This window comes from Pan troglodytes, chromosome 13 (genome assembly GCF_028858775.2).
Source record: "Pan troglodytes isolate AG18354 chromosome 13, NHGRI_mPanTro3-v2.0_pri, whole genome shotgun sequence".
In the NCBI taxonomy this organism is placed as follows: Eukaryota; Metazoa; Chordata; class Mammalia; order Primates; family Hominidae; genus Pan; species Pan troglodytes.
Window position 1 is genome coordinate 86339750 of NC_072411.2, and position 20167 is coordinate 86359916.

General features: G+C 33.3%; 1 long non-coding RNA gene across 1 annotated transcript in view; it reads left to right on the forward strand.

Annotated features, from left to right (window-relative positions):
• Nucleotides 1-19397, forward strand: part of LOC129143319 (uncharacterized) — a 232158-nt gene extending 212761 nt beyond the window's left edge. Inside the window, exon 3 of the long non-coding RNA XR_010149816.1 lies at nt 19298-19397. This is a non-coding gene — a long non-coding RNA (uncharacterized LOC129143319). The remainder of the gene's footprint in view (nt 1-19297) is intronic.
• The last annotated feature ends 770 nt before the right edge of the window (nt 19398-20167 follow it).

Below are 20167 nucleotides of genomic sequence, written 5' to 3' on the forward strand. Positions count from 1 at the left end.
CCACATATATATTTCAATAATGTTTTTAATTAAATATACTATTAATAGTAGTGCATTTTCAGATCATAAACGATGTAAAGTGGTTAATTTCATACCCTTATATTTGCATTTAGTTTTAAATTACAGATTAGACATTGTGAATTTTTCTTAAGTTCAAAATGATAACCCATATAAGATAGGATTGATGTCATTTTTGTATACCCTCTGGCGTTTCTTTATTACAATGTCTGTAATACAAAATGTGTGTCTCTGTGTCTTTCTCTTCACTAGCTGAACTTTATTTTAAATATTTTCTCTGAAATTGCTGCTACTTTGAGTTTAACATTCCACTGACAAATGATCAAAATATAAAAATGCATATACTCACCTACATTAGGAAGAAATTATCTTCTATAGACTCTTAGCATAGGAATCCAAATGAAAATACAACAAAAGTTAGTTTCCTAAAAATTCTAGTAACCTAAGAGATAAATTTATAACTTGGCAGGGAGCTCAAAATGGGCAATATACCTTTTGTTCCGAAATGAGATCTCTAACTGCATTGCCAAGTTTTGAGTCAGATAGCTATATTTTTATGATTTTCACAGTACTATATGCATTTTCTATAGATCTTTCTTTTTGCTTCATGCACCGTAAGAATTGATAGTGCTTCTGGCTCTGATTACTTATCTTCTTTTTCACACTCAAGCTATAAAATGTTTAAGAGTAGTAGGAAATATTTTATCTCTTACATAATAGGGAGAACAATGTGGTAACCTTCATTTGTTCCCTGCCAAACTATTCCTCCACTCAGCCGCAGATCAGCACCACTAGTGCAGGAATAGCTCACCCAACTGCACTCACTTAAATTTTCCCCTAGTAGACATCATTGCCTCCTGGTTTTACACCTACATCACTGGTTATTTTCTCTCAGTATCCTTTTCCAATCACTTTTATAAAGCACTGTTTCAGGTCATTACTTTAATTGGTTTGGTTACTATTTTTATGCATTCTTTTCTTTGTTTTTTTTTTTTTTTTTTGGAGATGGAGTCTCACTCTGTCACCCAGGCTCCTGCAATGGTGCGATCTCAGCTAATTGCAACCTCTGCCTCCCAGGTTCAAGTGATACTCCTTTCTCAGCCTCCTGAGTAGCTGGGACTACAGGCGTGTGCCACCACGCCCTGCTAATTTTTTTTTTTTTTTACTAGAGACAGCGTTTCACCATGTTGGCCAGGCTGGTCTCGAACTCCTGACCTCAGGTGATCCACCCACAATGGCCTCCCAAAGTGCTGGGATTGCAGGTGTGAGCCACCATGCCTGGTCAACAATTAATTTTTCTATGTATCCTTTGGTCCCTAAGTAAATCTTTTTCATTTATTTTTTACATCCATCCAGCAATAATTCATTCATTATTATTTTATTTATTCACACTTTTTGTTACTCAGTGGTAATAGAAATTAGTGGATAAAAAAATCTAAGAGTATATCAAACATACCAAGAGTGAAAAAAAACAGTGATTTTATGACATTTTTAGTTTCTATTAGTTTAGTATCATTTTTATGATGAAAATCAGAAATGAAAACAAGAGCATTGTAGGAGTTTGTATAAATTTCAGAGAGTTGGGTGAGAAAATGAATTAGTTTGATTTTAGAAAACATAAACAAATGCATAATTATTTACAATTTAATCAAAAACATAATGAAGAAGATTTCCCAAAGTAAATTTATCATTTGAAAAAGTGACCAAGTGATGTTATGGAAGACGGTGGAGTAGGAGGATCAGGAATGAGTTTCTTCACTGAAATAACTGAAGAGCTGACAAGAAATGTCAGATTTGACTATTTCAGAACTCTGGAATCTAGGCCAACACTTTCAGTGTCCAGAGAAGTGCTTGATTAAAAAAAACAACATGCAGATAAATTTCACCAAGTATTGACGATTCACATAACATATACAGTGCCCTTCTTTGGCCCCATAGAGGCTGGCTATTGTTTCAACCCCATCATTTTGAAGCAGCTTCTTGGGCAGTGTTCATTGAAATAATTTAAAGAGACAGAATACTTTTTATTTCTTCTACATTCAAGCACTTGAGGACATTCCAGTCATGTCACGGGCTGACTGTAGAGAAAATGGAACATATGACAAGGAATGTAATCCTTGGAAAAGAAGTTTGGAAAAATCACTAAACAAATGGATGACTATGGCCCTCAACAAGCAGCAACAACAATACCTGGGGAGAAGAGAGAATTTTATTTACAGAGTTATCACATTACAACATTACAAATGTATAGCTCTCAACAAATATTATAAAGAATACAGAGAAATACAAAAGTATGAATCATTCACATTTCAAAAGAAATCAACAGAAACTGTCTCTGATGAAGCACAGAAACTGGACTTACTAGAAAAGACTAACTGCTTTCAGTATGCTGAAAACACTAACAAATAAAAAAGACAATCAAGATGATGTCTAGGAACACGTAAAGATTATTAATCAGATTACAAATTACAGGAAGAACCAAATAGAAATTCTGGTGCTTAAAATTCAAATATTAAAATAAAAATTCACTGGAGAGATGCAACAGTAGATTTGTGCAGCCAGAATAAATAATTAGGGTACTTGAAGAGAGGTCTATTGAAATTAACCAGTCTGAAGAATAGAAGGAAAGAAATGGACAAAAATGAGCAGAGGCTAAGGGAATTATGGGATATCATATAGCATACCAACATACTAATTATGGTAGTTTCCAAAAGAAGAAAGGAAGAAAAATAGTCAAAAAATGTTTTTAAAATGGCAAAGTGTCCTAAATTTAATAAAACATATGCAACTACATATCCAAGAATTTCTAGAAATTCTAAGCAGATGAAGTCAGAGATCCACACCAAAAATAATCATAAACAATCTGTTGAAAGCCAGACAAAATAATATTGAAAGTCGTAAAAAAGAAGTGACTCATAGGGTAAAGAGAATCCTCAGAAAGATTAGAAGACAATTTCTCATCAAACAAACAAATATATTGTCATTCAAGAATTAAATATCCAGCAAAACTATTCTTCAAAGATAAAAGAGAAATTAAAACATCCAAGATCAACAAAAGCTGAAGGAACAAGTTCCTAATACACCTGACCTATAGTAAATGCTAAAAAGAGTCCTTCAGGTGGAAAATCAATGAACATTAGTAGATAATTCAAATCCAAAACAAAAAAAAATCTGATAAATCTATAAAAACTAGTGTGATTATGTTTTTTTGGTATCTCCTGTTTTTGTTTTAATTATTACAAATAATATTATACAAAATATATTAAACAAACATTAAATAAAACAATAGTAACTCCTGTTTTGGCATTAATTATCACAAATATTATAGAAAATATGTTAAACAAATATAATAATATTAAACAAAACAATAATATTAAACAGTTGATTAATCAGGTAAATATGTGGGTGTAGAACATGACTGTCTATACTTTCTGGGTTTTTATCTTTTCCCTTTGATTTATATGTCTATCATTGATCTAATGCCACACATTCTTCATTCTAGAAAGTAAATGTTGAACTTGGGTAATGCAAGTCTCTCAAATTTATTTTTCAAAATTGTTTCAGATATTCTAACTCCTTTATATTTATATATAAATTTTAGGTTCAGCCTGTCAATTTCGACAAAAATTGCTTACTGGAATTTTGATTGTGAATACATTAAATAAGTTAATTTTTGGAGAATGTACACGTTATATCACTTATATTTAGGTCCATTTTTATCTCTGTGACAGTTTTTTTGAGACAGCATCTTGTTAAGTTGCCCAGAATGCTGAACTCAAACTCCTGAGCTCAAGGGATCCTCTCACCTCATCTTCCCAAGCAGCTGGGACTACAGGAATGCCCCACTGCAGCCAGCTCTATTTTGCGGTTGAAATTTAAATATGTGGCATGTATTCCTTTAAATTTATGTTAAGTAATTTTATATTTTTATGTGATTTTAAGGGTAAAAATTTTAAACTTTAACAGTTGTTCATTTCCAGAAAACAGAAGTACAATTTATTTTTGTATACTGACCTACATTCTATGACCTTTTCAAATTCACTTACTTTTTGAAAATTGCATAATATTATCTGCTAAACTGATCACATTGTCTTTGAGTGAAGTCAGTTTTATTTCTTTTTTTCCAGTCTGTTTCTTTGATATATTTTCTGGCCCTATTGCACTGAATAATACCACTGTAAAGCACTGAATAGAAGTAATGAGAGTGAACATTCTTGATTTTTCATAATTTTCATGGAAATCATTCTTTCACTATACAAATATAATTTAACTCTAGATTTTTTTATAAATGCTTCTTATTAAAACGAAGAAGTTCTCTACCATTCTTGGGTTGCAACAATTTCTAACATAGTGGTTGTTGAAATTCCCAAAATGCTGTGTCTACATCTACTGAGATAATTTCATGTTATTCTTCAAAATATAAATATGGTCCTTTATAATGATTAATCTTCAGATATTCACCAACCTTACATACAGTAGGATAGAGCCACTTGGTCATGATATATCAGCTACTATATCTATTGCTAGAATTTTTTCTGATATTGGGCTAGAAAATTTTGAGTTCATGTAATGAATGTGATACTTTTTTTACTTTTATATTTTTATAATGTGTTTAGTTTTAATAGCACTGGTTTTATAAAATTAGTTGTGTGACATCTCATCTTCATTTTTAGAAGAGTATTATGTAATTTATATTATTTCTTCATTAAATATTTGGTAGAACTCATTAGGAAAGGCATCTTTGTCTTGATTGTTCTTTGTGAGAATGTAATAAAGACTCATTTTCTGTAATAGATTTAGAGCTAATTAGGCAATTATTTTTGTAAGTGAGATTTGGTGGTTTGTGTCTCACAAGAAATATAGCCATTTCAACTCAGCTGTTTAATGGGTTGACATTCCAATGTCAGTAATACATGTAATGTGTGCTTTCTTATGTTTTTTGAAAAATCAGCCCAAAGGTTTACAATTTTATTAATCTTTAAAAACCCCTACCATTGCTATATTTTCTCTATCCTTTCTTCATTTTCTAATTCATTGACTTCTGATTTTATATTTATTTTCTTTGTCCTTCTTATATCAATTTATTATTTTTAGTGTGGAACCTTACATCATTAATTGAAGACTTTTCTTCCCTTACAACATAAGCATATAATGATACATATATTTTTAGCATTGTTTTAGTGATACCACACAAATTTTCACTAAGATATTTCCATTTTTCCATTAAAATAATTTATAAATTTCTTTATAACTTTCTATTTAACCTATCAGTTGTTTGAAAGTATGTGTTATATTTCCAAATATTTGGCAGTTTTCCTGTATCTTTCTGTTATTAACTTCTACTTTAATTTTGTCATGGTCTAAGAATATATTTTGTATGTTTTTATTTGGTGAAATAATACATCATTGACTGATTTCAATTATTTAAGTTTGTTTTATTTTGTTTTGTTTTATGTTTATTAGCTCTTCTCATATAAGCCTAAACATATGAACATAAACGATACAATTTAAAAGATTAAAAATATCCTACAGATCTAAATATGGTGATTTTGCCTTCTGCTTACACATGTTAAGTTTTGAAAACTCACACAAATAATAGCTCCCTGATATATACTTAGATTCCTTGTCACTCCCTGCTGTGTTTGTATAAATCTTCTTTGAGCTTCGAGATGTTCTGTAGCAGTATATAATACGCTCCGTGAGAGACAACCTGGTGATGTATGATATGCATGGGTGACTCTCCTAAGAAGTATAATAGGCCTGTTGAAGCCAAATTCCTCTTTGAGGGAAGACTGTATGATTAACTGGTGTATACAGTGGTGGAATAGTTGTTATTGAGTTATCTCTTCCAGAACATTGTATGTGTGGCTGTCATAGAAAATGACCTAAGAGGCTCATGGTTACCCAAGCAATTGTCGTTTTATTCACACATCTTGAAAAGCTAAGTCCAAAACATAATAAACATAACATAATCAACATTCTCTTCCTTTTATTTGCTCTCTTTTTTTCTCTTCCTCTCTCTGTTCTATGTTCTCCTCTCTTATTTTAGGCAAGACTCACAAAATTAATGATCGTTACATGAAAAGAATAAAAGGTATGAGTTACTTCTTTATAATGAGATATACATTTGGAATCATAGTAATTTAATTAAGATTTCTAGTATAAAATTAATGCAAATTTAATATAAAGATTACATTTAGGAAACATAACATGTGCCCAGAACATTGCACTTGGTATACAGCATTTAATGTTTCACTCTTGGTTTTCTTCTGCAAGAGACACAAAGAATGTTTTCTTATTTATCTGTTGGTATACTCTGAATCATTACACTTCTTCTTAGAAACGGTCAACAAAAGTCATACCATGATGAGATCTGGATGTAAATCAAGATCTGTTTTTAAGATTCACAAAATTAGTAAACTTTTTATGAAAAGTGTAAAAAGTTTGAGTTACTTCTTTATAATGAGATATACATTTGGAAGCATAGTAGTTGAATTAAATTTCCAACATAAAAAAGAATGTAATGAAGCACAGGGTCCATGATAAAAAAGAAAACATGCATAATAATAAATGGAACTCAGAAGAACGTAATACACTCATTTTTAAATTTATCTAGTCTTAAAAAATAGATAATCAGAAGACAGTAAAATATTTTAAGCAAAGAGTAATTTGGTTAGATTTATAATCTGAAATATAACAACAAAAATAAGGTAGTAACCACAATAGCCACTTAATTCTGACAGTGGTGGGTGATGGTTAGGAATGAACAGAATATTATGAAGGGACTGTCAATAGGCCGTTTCACAGAGAAATTTAACCAAAACAGTTGAGAGAATGAATAAGAGGAAACAAATTTGTGAAATATGTGGGCAATATAATAGAGACAACTTTGCCAAATAGATGAATAGATGGAATCTTGAGGACATTACGCTAAGTGAAATAAGCCAATCACAAAAAGACAAATATCTATGATTTCACTTATATGTGTCTCCTAGTGTAGTCAAATTAATAGAGACAGAAAAGTAGAATGGTGGTTGCCAGAGATTAAGGGACAGTGGAATATGGAGTTAGTGTTCAATGGGTATAGTTTCAGTTTTGTAAGGCGAAAAGAGTTCTGGAGATGAATGATGGGAATGGTTACACAACTATATGAATGTACGTAATACTATTGAGCTGTACATTTAAAAGTAGTTATGTGTATTTTACCACAATAAAAATATTTTATTAAAAAGAAAACATTAGAATATATTAGAAATACTTTATATAAAACAGTATGTCTGTGGCCGGGTGCGGTGGCTCACGCCTGTAATCCCAGCACTTTGGGAGGCCGAGGCGGGTGGATTACAAGTTCAGGAGTTTGAGACCAACCTGGCCAGTATGGTGAAACCCCATCTTTACTAAAAATACAAAAAAAAAAAAAAATTAGCCGGTCATGGTGGTGCATGCCTGTAATCCCAGCTACTCGGGAAGCTGAGGCAGGAGAATCGCTTGAACCCTGGAGGCGGAGGTTGCAGTGAGCTGAGATCGAGCCACCGCACTCCAGCCTTGGCAACAGAGTGAGACTCCGTCTCAAAAAAAGAAAAAAAAAAAGTATGTCTAAAAATTAAAAAAAAAAAACTGTTAAATCAATCAACAAATATTTATTGAATGCCAAGTGGTGTAGTTCCAAAGAACAGAAGTATATTTTTTCCCCAAGACAATACATAAGAACGTTATGACACAAAGAGAGACAAAGAGAGGAAGATGGAAAAGGTATTTCTTCATAGATGATTTGATCTCCTTGAAATACAAGATGAAATTATTTCTTAGGCTTAGGACAGGAGAGATGTAGTTTTCTGAATAGTTGATAATTACGTACAACAATGAGAAAAGAACTTAGGCATAGAAAAGTTTATAAATCAAATGTGACTGTTTATATAATTTAATACATTTTATAAATATAATTATGGAATGAACAGACCATAATGTTAAAACCATCAATAAGCAAACTGCATTATATCTCTTTTAGGGGACTAAAAATAAAAGATTTAAAATGAGCGATTCTTGGGCTCTGTCTAGAAAAGACTTATTAGAAGATATAAATTTAAAAGGTTTCATGATACTTTCCATTTGTGAAAAACAGAAAGCAAAGAAAAATTGTTACAGAAAAGAACAATATACGAGAGGTAAATGGAGCCCTAAAATGTTACTGGAACAAAGAATGAGTTATGCGACCCTAATATTTCAGAGTCAGAAACTGGAGAAAACTATAAACAGGGAAAGAAGCAGACTCTTCCAGCGTCACTTGCTGATAGCAGCAGAGTAAGTAAACTCGTATCAGCTGGGCAGAGCATTTTAACACAGAATTTAACAAGTTCTGCCAATATATTTGTCTCATCTGTCACTCAGGTATCAGGAAAGAAAAGGATGATTGAGCTTGAGGACTTTGGTTTTTAAATGGGTAAAATGTGGTAAAAACAAATCAGGATGAATGTTATGGGGACTGTCATGGTTAATTTAACATGTCAACTTGTTTGGGCCATAGTACACAGTATTAGTCAAATACCAGTCTAGATATTGCTGTGAAGGTAATTTTTATGATGTAATTAACATGTAAATCAGTAGACTTTGAGTACAGCCTAGCTGATTACTCATCACAATGTGGGTGGACCCCATCCAATCAATTGAAGGCGTAAGAGAAAGGACTGAAGTTCCTTGAAGAAGAAGGAATATGCTTCCAGATAGCCTTCAACTAGAGAAAGTAACAATAACTTTTCCCTCGGTCTCTAGCTTGCTAGCATCCAAATTCTTTAAAATAAATCTCTCTCTGTGTGTGTGTGTGTGTGTGTTTGTGTAAACATAAATATATTAAATAAGTCAATATGTATGTGTGTATATATAGGCATAAATGTATATATATAAACACATCCTATTGGCTATTTCTTTAATGCAGAAACCCAGAATAATAACCCAAATGATGATGTAAAATTCTAATATAAAACGAAGAGATTAAATTTTGAGTCAGTGAGAAAGATAAACGCTAGTCCTAATAATGAAATGTCATTAATTAACTTACATAAAACAATATTTGCCAATACTTCTCTCATGAGATATTGTTTAAACAAATAAACAAAAGACAATAAAAAAGAAAAAAGAGCAACAGTATCTAGTAAATTGAAAAAATGTTGCATTGAATAGCTTTCACATCAGATTTATAATATTTATATTATTTGGTTCACATCAAATAATGTGTCAGAAATCTTTCAGTAAAGGCAATTGTTTAGCTTTATTTAACCCTTTCAGTAAACACTATTGTTTGGACATTATTTGTCCTAGGATTTCACAAGTTCATTTGACTATCAAATCCTGAATGGAGTGTATGTTTAGTAAATGCTTATATGAAGCTTTGAATAGGACTAAGAAGAAAAGAAGAGCGTATTAGCTTGTGCTAACAGAATTCCACAGACAGGGTGGCTTAAAAATCAAAGTACTGACAGAGTTGTTTTCTTCAAAATCCTCTCTCCCTGGCTTGCAGACCACACTGCTTTTTCTTTGTGCACATGCATTGCTGGTGTCTCTTCCTATTCTTAAGGACACTTGTTCTATTGAATTAGAACCTCGCCCTTATGACCACATTTAACCTTAATTACCTACTTAAAAGCCCTATCTCCAAATATAGTCATGTTGTGGGTAAAGAGTTAAACCTATAAATTTGAAGGGACAAAATTCAGTCCATAACAGTGATTTCTTTTCCCTCTAATGTGGTTGCTTATATTGGTAAGACTGATGGATTTTATCTGGCCAGCTTGTAAGCATGATACCTTTTTTCATCTAATTAAACTGACATGCTGAAACATTATACCAATCCTTGAGAAATATGAAATGCCAATTTAACCATCAATAAATACAATATGTTCCAAGAAAGTTAAATGCTTGCTTACACATCACAGTGCAATCTCTTAATCTATCACTTTTCTGAGTGTTATTTTTTACTTTCTGTACTTATAATGGACCAGTTAAAATACGTTTTGCACTTCATAAAGTAATATGACAGTTCGATTGTGTTTTTTTTTCCTTTTTGTTTGTTCATTTGGTTTTGTTTGTTTTAGAAAACTCACACCAGAGGCCAGCATTCCCAGGGATTGCAGGATGGCATGGATTCCTGAAGGACCCAAGAGTTTCTCTCCTCTGCTGGAGAACATGTCCAAATTGTAGCCCATTCCAGAAATTGATTACATTTTTATGAGAAGTTTCTGTGAGTTTACATCTAATGTCAGCAGAGCAAGCTGAGGGCCCAGGAGTTCATATCATCTTCAGGATGTTTAGCATGGCCAGGTGAATTCAATTTTTCAGAAACAGAATTTAAAGGATTATGCAAACGATGCAATTCCATTGCATCATAAGCCCCAGAGGCTTATCTGTGTTATACAAAAGATTTAAAGATTTAAACAATTATGTTCACTTACTGATTCCAGCAATTATTAAAACAGAACTTTTTCCAAAGTGGTTCCAAGATGAGCATTATCAGCATCACCTGGGAACTTGTTAGAGATGCAAATTCTTGGAACTCACCACCAGTCCTCCTGAATCAGAAACTCTGGGAGTAGGGTTCAGTAATCTGTGTCTTACCAATCTGTCCAGGTAATTCTAATAAATAAAGTGTTTCCTAAATGATTCTTCCTTTTATCTGAGTTTCAGTTGGAGTTGTATTTTATAGTGAAAGTAGAAGTGCTCTATGAAAGGAACCCTTTAATTTCTTTTCTTTTTTTTTTCTAATGGAGTATTTCTCAAAATATACTCCAAAGGAAAATCAAAGCAACCAATTCTGTGAAGGTATGTTAAAAAACATGCACAAAGTTCCTAAAATGCTGCTAAAAAAAAAATAAAAAAACAAAACAAAACAAAACAAAAAACCCATGCTTTTCTAGTCCAGTATGTCTTAAACATATTGGACCTAAGAGCCTTTTTTCCCCCCAACAAGTTACATCCCCTAACTTTTTAAAGGTCAAGTGTTTCCTTTGGGGGATCATCTCTACTTCTTCCTTTGTGTGCCATCCCCCTGAGCTAGTCAGTCAAGAGTGAACAAAGAAGTTCACTTGACAACCTAAACCTATCAGACTGTTGTCTTGGTAATTTGCCTCTTGAGCTAAGACAAGAATATAAATTAGTTATAGCTGATTCACTCCTTTACTCATATTGTGTCACAAAATAACCAAAAGTATTATAAAATAAAATATTGTATCACTTTTAATTATCAAATTATAAGACTTTCTCTTGAGCAGACTAAATTATAGATTATAAGAGCATTTCCTAAGATATTATAGATACCCAGAAACTGTCTCCTGCTCTTCCTGGGATCTGATTGTTAAGCTTCTCTTCTGATTTATAAACACACAATATTATCTCAAGTCATTTCTTTAAAATGCTCTGGTTACCTAAAATTTAGTTTGATTACTTGTATTTAAAATATTAATTGATACAAGAGTAGGGATAATGGATTTAGGTCACAGGCCATCAAAAAATTATGTAACCCTCATTGGGTTATATAGAATTGTTTATTTTCCTAAGATGAAGCCACTGTTAAGGAACTCTCTTTTACTCTTCTTCTGTGATAAGACATTATCAGCACATCATGATGGGAACTCAGCTTGATTCCATGTCTTTACTCTTGTCAATAGTGCTGCAATGAACATATAAATGTGTATGTCTTTTTGGTAGAATGATTTATTTTTCTATGGGTATATACCCAGTAAAGGGATTGAGAAGCCAGAAATAAAGCTGCACACATAGAATACCATCTGATCTTCAACAAGATCAACAAAACAAGCAATGGAGAAAAAACTCCCTATTTAGTAAATGATGCTGGGATAACTGGCTAGCCACATGTCAAAGAATGAAACTGGACCCCTACTATTCACCATATATAAAAAATAACTCAAGATGGATTAAATATTTAAATGTAAGACCTAAAAGTATAAAAATCCTAGAAGAAAACTTCAGAAATAGTATTCTGGACATTGGCTTTCACAAATAATTTACTACTGACTCCCCCAAAACAACTGCAACGAAAACAAAAATTGACAATATGAGACCTAATTAAACTAAAGAGTTTCTGCACGGCAAAATAAACTATCAATAGAGTAAGCAGACAACCTACAAAGTGGGAGAGAATATTCACAAACTATGCATCAAAGGTCTAATATCCAGAATCTATAAGGAAATGAAATAGTTCAGTAAGAAAAAAAAATTAGTGTACAAAGGACTTGAAAAGACACTTCTCAAAAGGAGACATACAGATGGCCAACAAACATGAAAAAATGCTCAACATCATTAATCACTAGAGAAATACAAATCAAAACCACAATGAGATACCATCTCACACCAGTCAGAATGGCAATTATTAAAATGTCAAAAAACAACAGATGCTGGTGGGGCTGCAGAATAAAGGGAATGCTTATACACTGCCCGTGGGAATGTAAATTAGTTCAGCCACTGTGGAAATCAGGAGATTTTTCAAAGAACTTAGAACTACCATTTGATATGGGTTTGATACCCCAAATATATAAGGAATTTCTACAACTTAATAGAAAAAAAGGCCAAAAAACAAATTGCCTGATTTAAATATGGACAAAATATTTAAATAGACATTTCTCCAAAAAAGACATATGAATGGCCAGTAGGTATATGAAAAATATGCTCAACATAACTAGTCATCGGGAGAATGCAAATCAAAACCACAATGAGGTATCAACTCACATCTATTAGCATGGCCAGATGGCCAGATGGCTGTTATTAAAAAAATGAAGTAAGTGTTGGCGAGGATATAGAGAAATTAAAACCCTTATGTACTATTGGGGAGAATGTAAAATGGTGAAGCTTTTGTGGAAAACAGTACAAAGGTTCCTCAGAAAGTTAAAAATAGAACTACCATATGATCCAGCAATCCCACTTCTGAATATTTATCCAAAAGAATTGAAGCCAGTGTCATTAAGAAGTATTTGCTCTCCCACATTCATTGCAGCATTATTCACAATATCAAAGAGGTAGAAACAACACAAATATTCATCAATGGCTGAATGGCTTTGGAAAATGTGGCATCTACATACAATAGAATATTATTTGACTTAAAAAATAAGGAATCCTGTTATACACTGTATCATTGAAGACCCTTAAGGACATTATGTTAAATGATATAAGCTACTTGTGGAAGAACAAATTCTGCAGTATTCTACTTATTGAGGTATCTAAAATCATTCAGCTAAATAGACACACAGAAAGTCGAATGTTAGTTGCCACTGGCTGGGAGATGGAGGAGGAAATGTGTAGCTGCTGTTCAATGGATATAGAGTTTTAGTCACAAAAGATGAAAAAGTTCTACAGATCTACTGTACCACATTACTATAAAATTGCTTATAGTTAACAATATGTTACACTTAAAAATTTTTATTAAAAGGGCAGATCTCAAATGTGCTTTTTATCACCATAACAAAAAGTCTTACTATAAGTAGTTAAAATGGAAAGATTGATTATACATTTGTTATTATTTTGTTCCTTTTGTTATTTTTATTTTTTGTGCTGAAAGAATTTGTAATGAGTAGACTTGCAATACAGAAAAATAAAATTGTTAAAGGATGTTCTTCAGAGAAGGAAAATGACAACATAAGGAAAATTGGACCAACCCAAAAAAGACACCAGAAATAGTAAATATGTGAATAAGTATAAAAATAATTTTCTCATTATTTTCTTAAAGATAATAAACAACTTTTATAAAATGATACAAATATATTGGAATTTTTATAACATTTGTGGAAGTAAAATTTCTTAAAACATTGTACATTGTATGAGTACACAAATTAGCATTGCACACGTGGCTTGTAATTTTTTTTGCAAAGATCTCTAGTAGTTCGTTCTAATTAGAGAGTGAACCACTTGGGAGAAATGAGTATGCTTTTCATCATGTAATTTCAGCATTTAATATATATTATTGTCTTAATGTTTGCATTTATTTACTTACAAATTGTCATAAAATTGTGTATATAGTATACAACATGATATTTTAAGTATATATATATATATATATATATAGTGGAATGGCTAAATCTAGCTAATTAACGTATGTACCATCTCACGTTACCATTTTTGTGCTAAGAACATTTAACAGGCACTGCTTTTCAAGAATACACTATATTGTTAATAACTATGTTACCGCATTGTACAATGGATCTCTTGAACTTATTCTTCCTAACTGAAATTTTGTAGCCTTTGACCAAAATCTCTTGGTTGGGGGGTGGGGGGTAGGGGGTAGGGGGTAGGGGGTGGGGGGTGGTGGGGAGGCTCAGGCATGGTGGGCTTCAGGTCCCGAGCCCTGCCCCGTGGGGAGGCAGCTAAGGCCCAGCAAGAAATCGAGCACAGCAGCTGCTGGCCCAGGTGCTAAGCCCCTTACTGCACGGGGCTGGTGGGGCCAGCCGGCCAGCAGCTCCGAGTGCGGGGCCTGCTGAGCCCACACCCACCCGGAACTTGCACTGGCCCGCAAGCGCGGCCCGCAGCCCCGGTTCCCGCCCACGCCTCTGCCTCCATACCTCCCTGCAAGCTGAGGGAGCCGGCTCCGGCCTTGGCCAGCCGAGAAAGGGGCGCCCACGGTGAAGCAGCGGGCTGGAGGGCTCCTCAAGCGTGGCCAGAGTGGGCGCCACAGCCGAGGAAGCATCAAGAGCGAGCGAGGGCTGCGAGGGCTGCCAGCACATTGTCACCTCTCAGTACTAAGTCTACTTTTTCCAGAAGTGTAAGACTTTAAGAAGTAGTGGAAACTTGAAAGTAAGAAACTAATTCCATTTTAGACCATTATTTCAAAAACTGCAAATTTTTTTTCCCATTTCTGGTAGGGTCAATCCTTTATAACTGGTGTTTTGTAATATTACTGTAAAATATTGGGAAAAGTTAAAAATGTAAAGTATAAAAACCTATCCTTTTAATATGTGCAAGAAGTTGGAGAATGATTCAACATACTGAAATCAGGTGATAAAGTATCTATATTCACGTATAAATTAAAATAATGATGACAGAATTTAATTTCCTTTTGTGCATCTTCTTTGAAACTGTAATAAAATACATCTGTAGTCTGTATACTGGAGATATATCCTGGGCCAGTGGTGTTGAAGTTAAATTTTTGTTGGATAGCTGTGCAAACACCTCTAGGAATTTGAAATTTCTAATTAGAGACTTGCTTAACTACTAGGAATTTTGGAATAGCCACCCACCTGCCAGGTTTCCTACCTGATGAACACCATGGATACTTGAAGTGTTTGTAGTTCCCTTTACTAAAAAATGACTCTGTGTAGTAATTAAGATGCTTATGGCATCTTCAGCAGCAAAAGTAGACCATGCATCAGCAGTTATATTTTAATCATTTCTTTTTGTTCTTATTTGTGCTAGCTCTTATAATAAATTTTTGTAAAAATTGGGCCCAAAGCATGTGTACATTAGAAGTCAATTAACTCATTTATAGCACAGAGATAGTATTTCAAAGTTGTAGGTTCAGAAAATTGTTATTTGAACAAGGTATGATTATCTGAGGCGTCTTTGACAAATTTTATTATCCCCAGTAGGTACCCATTCAACACACATTACTCTTCCAACTTCAAAGAGTTTGCAGTCAGTTTAGTTAGTAAGATGTACATTTTAAGAGTAACTAAAATGTAATGTAGTAAGAGTTTTTGAAACAGCCCACACAGGGAGCTCTGAGAGCACAAGGACACACAGTACCTGCAGCCTCAGGATAGGTTTAGAAAACAATAGTAATTAAGCTGCCTATTTACTAGGCAAATAATTGGAAAAGAGTAACAAGAGGGATATTGTGGTGATGGAATAGTTAAGTGTTTTGATTATGGTAGCTATTATATAAATATATAGGAGATAACATTGTATAGAATACACTCAAAACACACACATTTGAGTGCATATACATATGGTAGAAGCTGACTAAATTATGGGATTATACTGATTTTAATGTCTTTGTTTTGATATCACACTAGAGTTATGAAAGATGTTATTATTGAGGGAAACTAAGTGACAGGTAGCTGGGACTTTTCTGTATTTTTTAATAATTTTCTGTGAGCCTATAATTATTGCAAATTTATTTTTTTAATGAAAAAGGAGAATTTGAGAAATAAAATTATACACTAAGACTAACATTTGGAATGATACAGATATTTTAAATAGATTTGTAATTTTTAAATAGATGGGAATAGAAAGAGAAGAGATTTGACTTAAAAATGTGGTTTGTGGCCAGGTTCCATAAGGCATTCTACACAATGCTAACAAATTTGGATTTTCGGCTGAAATCATAAGATATTAGTCTGTCTTAGAAACAGAAGCAAATAATCAGGTATAAACCCCTCCGAAATATATTCAATTAACAATATCAGAATCTCTGCTGTCTTTTTGCAATGAAGGAGCTCTCAGGAGATTTGAGGTGTCCTTTATAGAATTATTTTTGTTTATAAATGAATGAACATAATGCACTTAATTCAATGCTAACAAATAAGAAGGTTTTTCTGGGCTTTTCTTAAATATCAATTTTGTCTTTGGTAAATGGCATTTACATGGGTATTGTACTGTATTGCATTTTACTGTATTTTTTAGAGACAGGGTCTCACTCTTGTCACCCATGCTCCAGTGCAGTAGCATGATCATACCTCACTGCAGGCTGAAATTCTGGGGCTTAAGCGATCCTCCTGCCACATCCTCCAGAGCAGCTGGGACTACAGACACAAGCCACCCCACTGGCTGTATAATCATTTTTAATGTTTTGAATTAAACACTGGAAGTGTAATACAGTAATTTCCAAATTACTTGTAAGAAAATGTATTACAATTCTTCGTAAAATATTTTGAAAAAATACAGTACAATGGAATTCTATCATTTACATATTTATGAGCTGTATTCGTCCATTTTCAAATTGCTGATAATGACATATCCGAGATTGGGCAATTTACAAAAGAAAGAGTTTTACTGGACTTACAGTTCCACATGGCTGGGGAGGCCTCACAATCATGGTGGAAGGCAAGAAGGAGCACGTCACATCTTATATGGATGGCAGCAGGCAAAGAGAGAGCTTGTGTAGAAGAACTCCCATTTTATTTTATTTTATTTATTTTTTCTTTTTTGTATTTTTAGTAGAGACGGGTTTCACCGTGTTAGCCAGGATGATCTCCATTGCCTGGCCTCATGATCCGCCCGCCTTGGCGTCCCAAAGTGCTGGGATTACAGGCGTGAGCCACTGTGCCCGGCCCCCTGAACTCCCATTTTAAAAACCAAAGCCCGGTGCGGTCTGGGAGGCTGAGGTGGGCTGATCACCTGAGGTCGGGGGTTAGAGATCTGACCAACATGGAGAAACCCCGTCTCTACTAAAAATACAAAATTAGCCGGGCGTCGTGGCGCATGCTGTAATCTCAGATACTCAGGAGGCTGAAGCAGGAGAATCGCTTGAACCCAGGAGGTGGGGGTTACACTGAGCTGTGATCGAGCCATTGCACTCCAGCCTGGGCAACAAGAGTGAAACTCCGTCAAAAAAACAAACAAGCAAACAAACAAACAAAAACGAAAAACATAAGATCTCGTGAGACCCATTCACTATCACGAGAGAAGCACAGGAAAGACCCACCCCCATCATTCAATCATCCCCCACAACACGTGGGAATTATGGGAGCTACAAGGTGAGATTCGGGTGGGAACACAGAGCCAAACCATATCATGAGCTGACTTTAAAACCTGATGCTTGAGTAAGTGTCATTTAAAATCTCTATTATTCATTGGATGATTTAGTAGGAGAGAACAGGCAGGTAGTAGTTTTTTTTAGAGTTACCAAAGACATATTGTATGACAGTCAGATCAAACAAGGCTTAGACCAGTTCAAATCCAATAAACACTTATTCAGTCTGACATAGTCCGCAATGTGTTTCACATGTATTATTTAACTCTGACAACAAACATACCATTTAAATGTATTAAAGTTATAATAGACATACTTTTGAAATCGAGTGGATTAAATCCTGAAGGCAAGCAGGAGGGCATCAGAATTATCTTCTTCTCAATCACTTTATTTATGCTCGCTCCCCACAAGCACACACACACACACATTTGCCACTCGAATTTCGACAGTTATCTTAAAAGCAGAATGTCTGGTCCCTTGTATATTGCCTTTTCTTTTGTTCTTTGTAACTTTCCTCATTGACCCTGAAATCTTACTATGCATAAGTTTTACTAAATAAGGTGTCATACAGAAAACTATAAACATTTTACTTCATCTGTATTTAGGAGATTTTGAATATTATTTTTTGATGTTCTAAATTAAATATTAATTTTCAGTGTAAAATGCTTACCTCACAGATTGACTTTATCAACTAGCCTAGCATTAAATGCATTTCACTTCCATTGTACCTCAAGGTATATAATTGACTTCTGGGGTAAGTAATACAGCTGACAAAATAAAATCTTATATTTTTAAATTTTTAATTTATTTTTACAATGTTCACAGGCATGGAAAACATATGTTTAAGACTCACTTAAATACAACAATTACCCTTGTCTGGAATTTTGCTAGCTTACACGTTTCCTTAATGTAATGAAATAATTGATTCATCATTTTGGGTTTAAAGATATTTTTTATGGACAGATGAAAAGGCTACTTTTTGTCAGTTAGAACCTATCTAAGCATGCCACTGTTATATATGAACAAAGAAGAATTTACACATTATAAAAATCTGGCTGACCTCCATTAAAAAAAAAAAAGATTGTGTTTCACTTAGGGTCTAATTGTGATGTCACTTGTTGTCCTCCATGTCCTCTAAAGCAGCCATCTAAACTTCCAAAAGTATGTTAATAAAAGATTCCTTGAAGATGAAACTAGAAATAAAAATTTGGCTTTCCATTACAACAAAAATCAAAATAATAATTTATTATCACTATTTCACATTTCTATCTTAAGTGTGTGCAATTTAATTATGTATAAACATACTTGTTACCTTGAAAAAATTATTGTAACTTTTAGCTTAAATTTATTGATACAAAATGAAGTTCTTCACATAGATTTATCAATCATTTAATTAACAATTATATAAACCTAAGTACATTTATGTTTTATCATGTTCTTATAAATTGAGATACAATATACAATTGAATGATAGAATGTTTTAGTTTTTTTTTAAAAAATGGCTTTCAAAATATTTTCACATCTTTTTAAAATTTTGTTTTAGTTTCCTACTCTCACAATCCATTCTACTGTTTTATTTCTTTTCCACTTTAGGGAAAGCACAATGACACAGAAGGAAATATAGAAGTCCCCAAATTAGGAATCTTGGATTTTAGACCCAGTGTTCCCTTAACTGCTTAAAGTGTGACCTCAAGTAAGTTTCTCATCCTCTCTGAGCCTCAGTTCTTTTGCCCATATAATGCCTCAGTCTAGATAATCTTTATGGTGTCCCTACTGATGCAAATATTTCTCTGCTATGAATCTCCTAAATCTGAGATCATCCAGAAATAGAGATTAACAAGAATAATTTAATGCAAGCAATAAGAGAAAGAAATATTTAAGAAAAAAACAAAATTATGGAAGAGCTATTTTTCACTTCAAAAAATATTTTCATCAGGTTAATATGTAATGTCATTGTACTCATGATTTTTAAAATATATTTCAAATTTAATCATACTTTTAATCAAAAGTTGTCTTCCTAGACAACTGGAAATTTCTCATTGCATTTAGATAATTCATTATATGGCAATTCAATTATAAACTGGTTTAGCAGAAATTTTCTCTTGGAACAAAATGTTTACGAATTAATACAAGAGCAAGATAATTATTGATGCTAGGTCGAAGAGCAGATACAGCATATTAAATGCAGACAGAGAAGCAAGAATCAATACTGTTGACTCCACATGAAACAAAATAATTAGAGATATATACTTACAAAAGGAATAAACAATAGAGACATGATTATTTGTCTTTGATTGATGAGTAAAGTCCTACAGGAACTTTATCAGCAGTATAATTACCTTCTTTTCCTAAAATTTTCATTTTATATAAGGAAAACATGCAGGGAATCAAATCTGAAGAAAGCTGGTCTTTCTGCTTCTCTATGCTTAAGTAACAATGACCTAAGTGGAAAAATTAGAATGA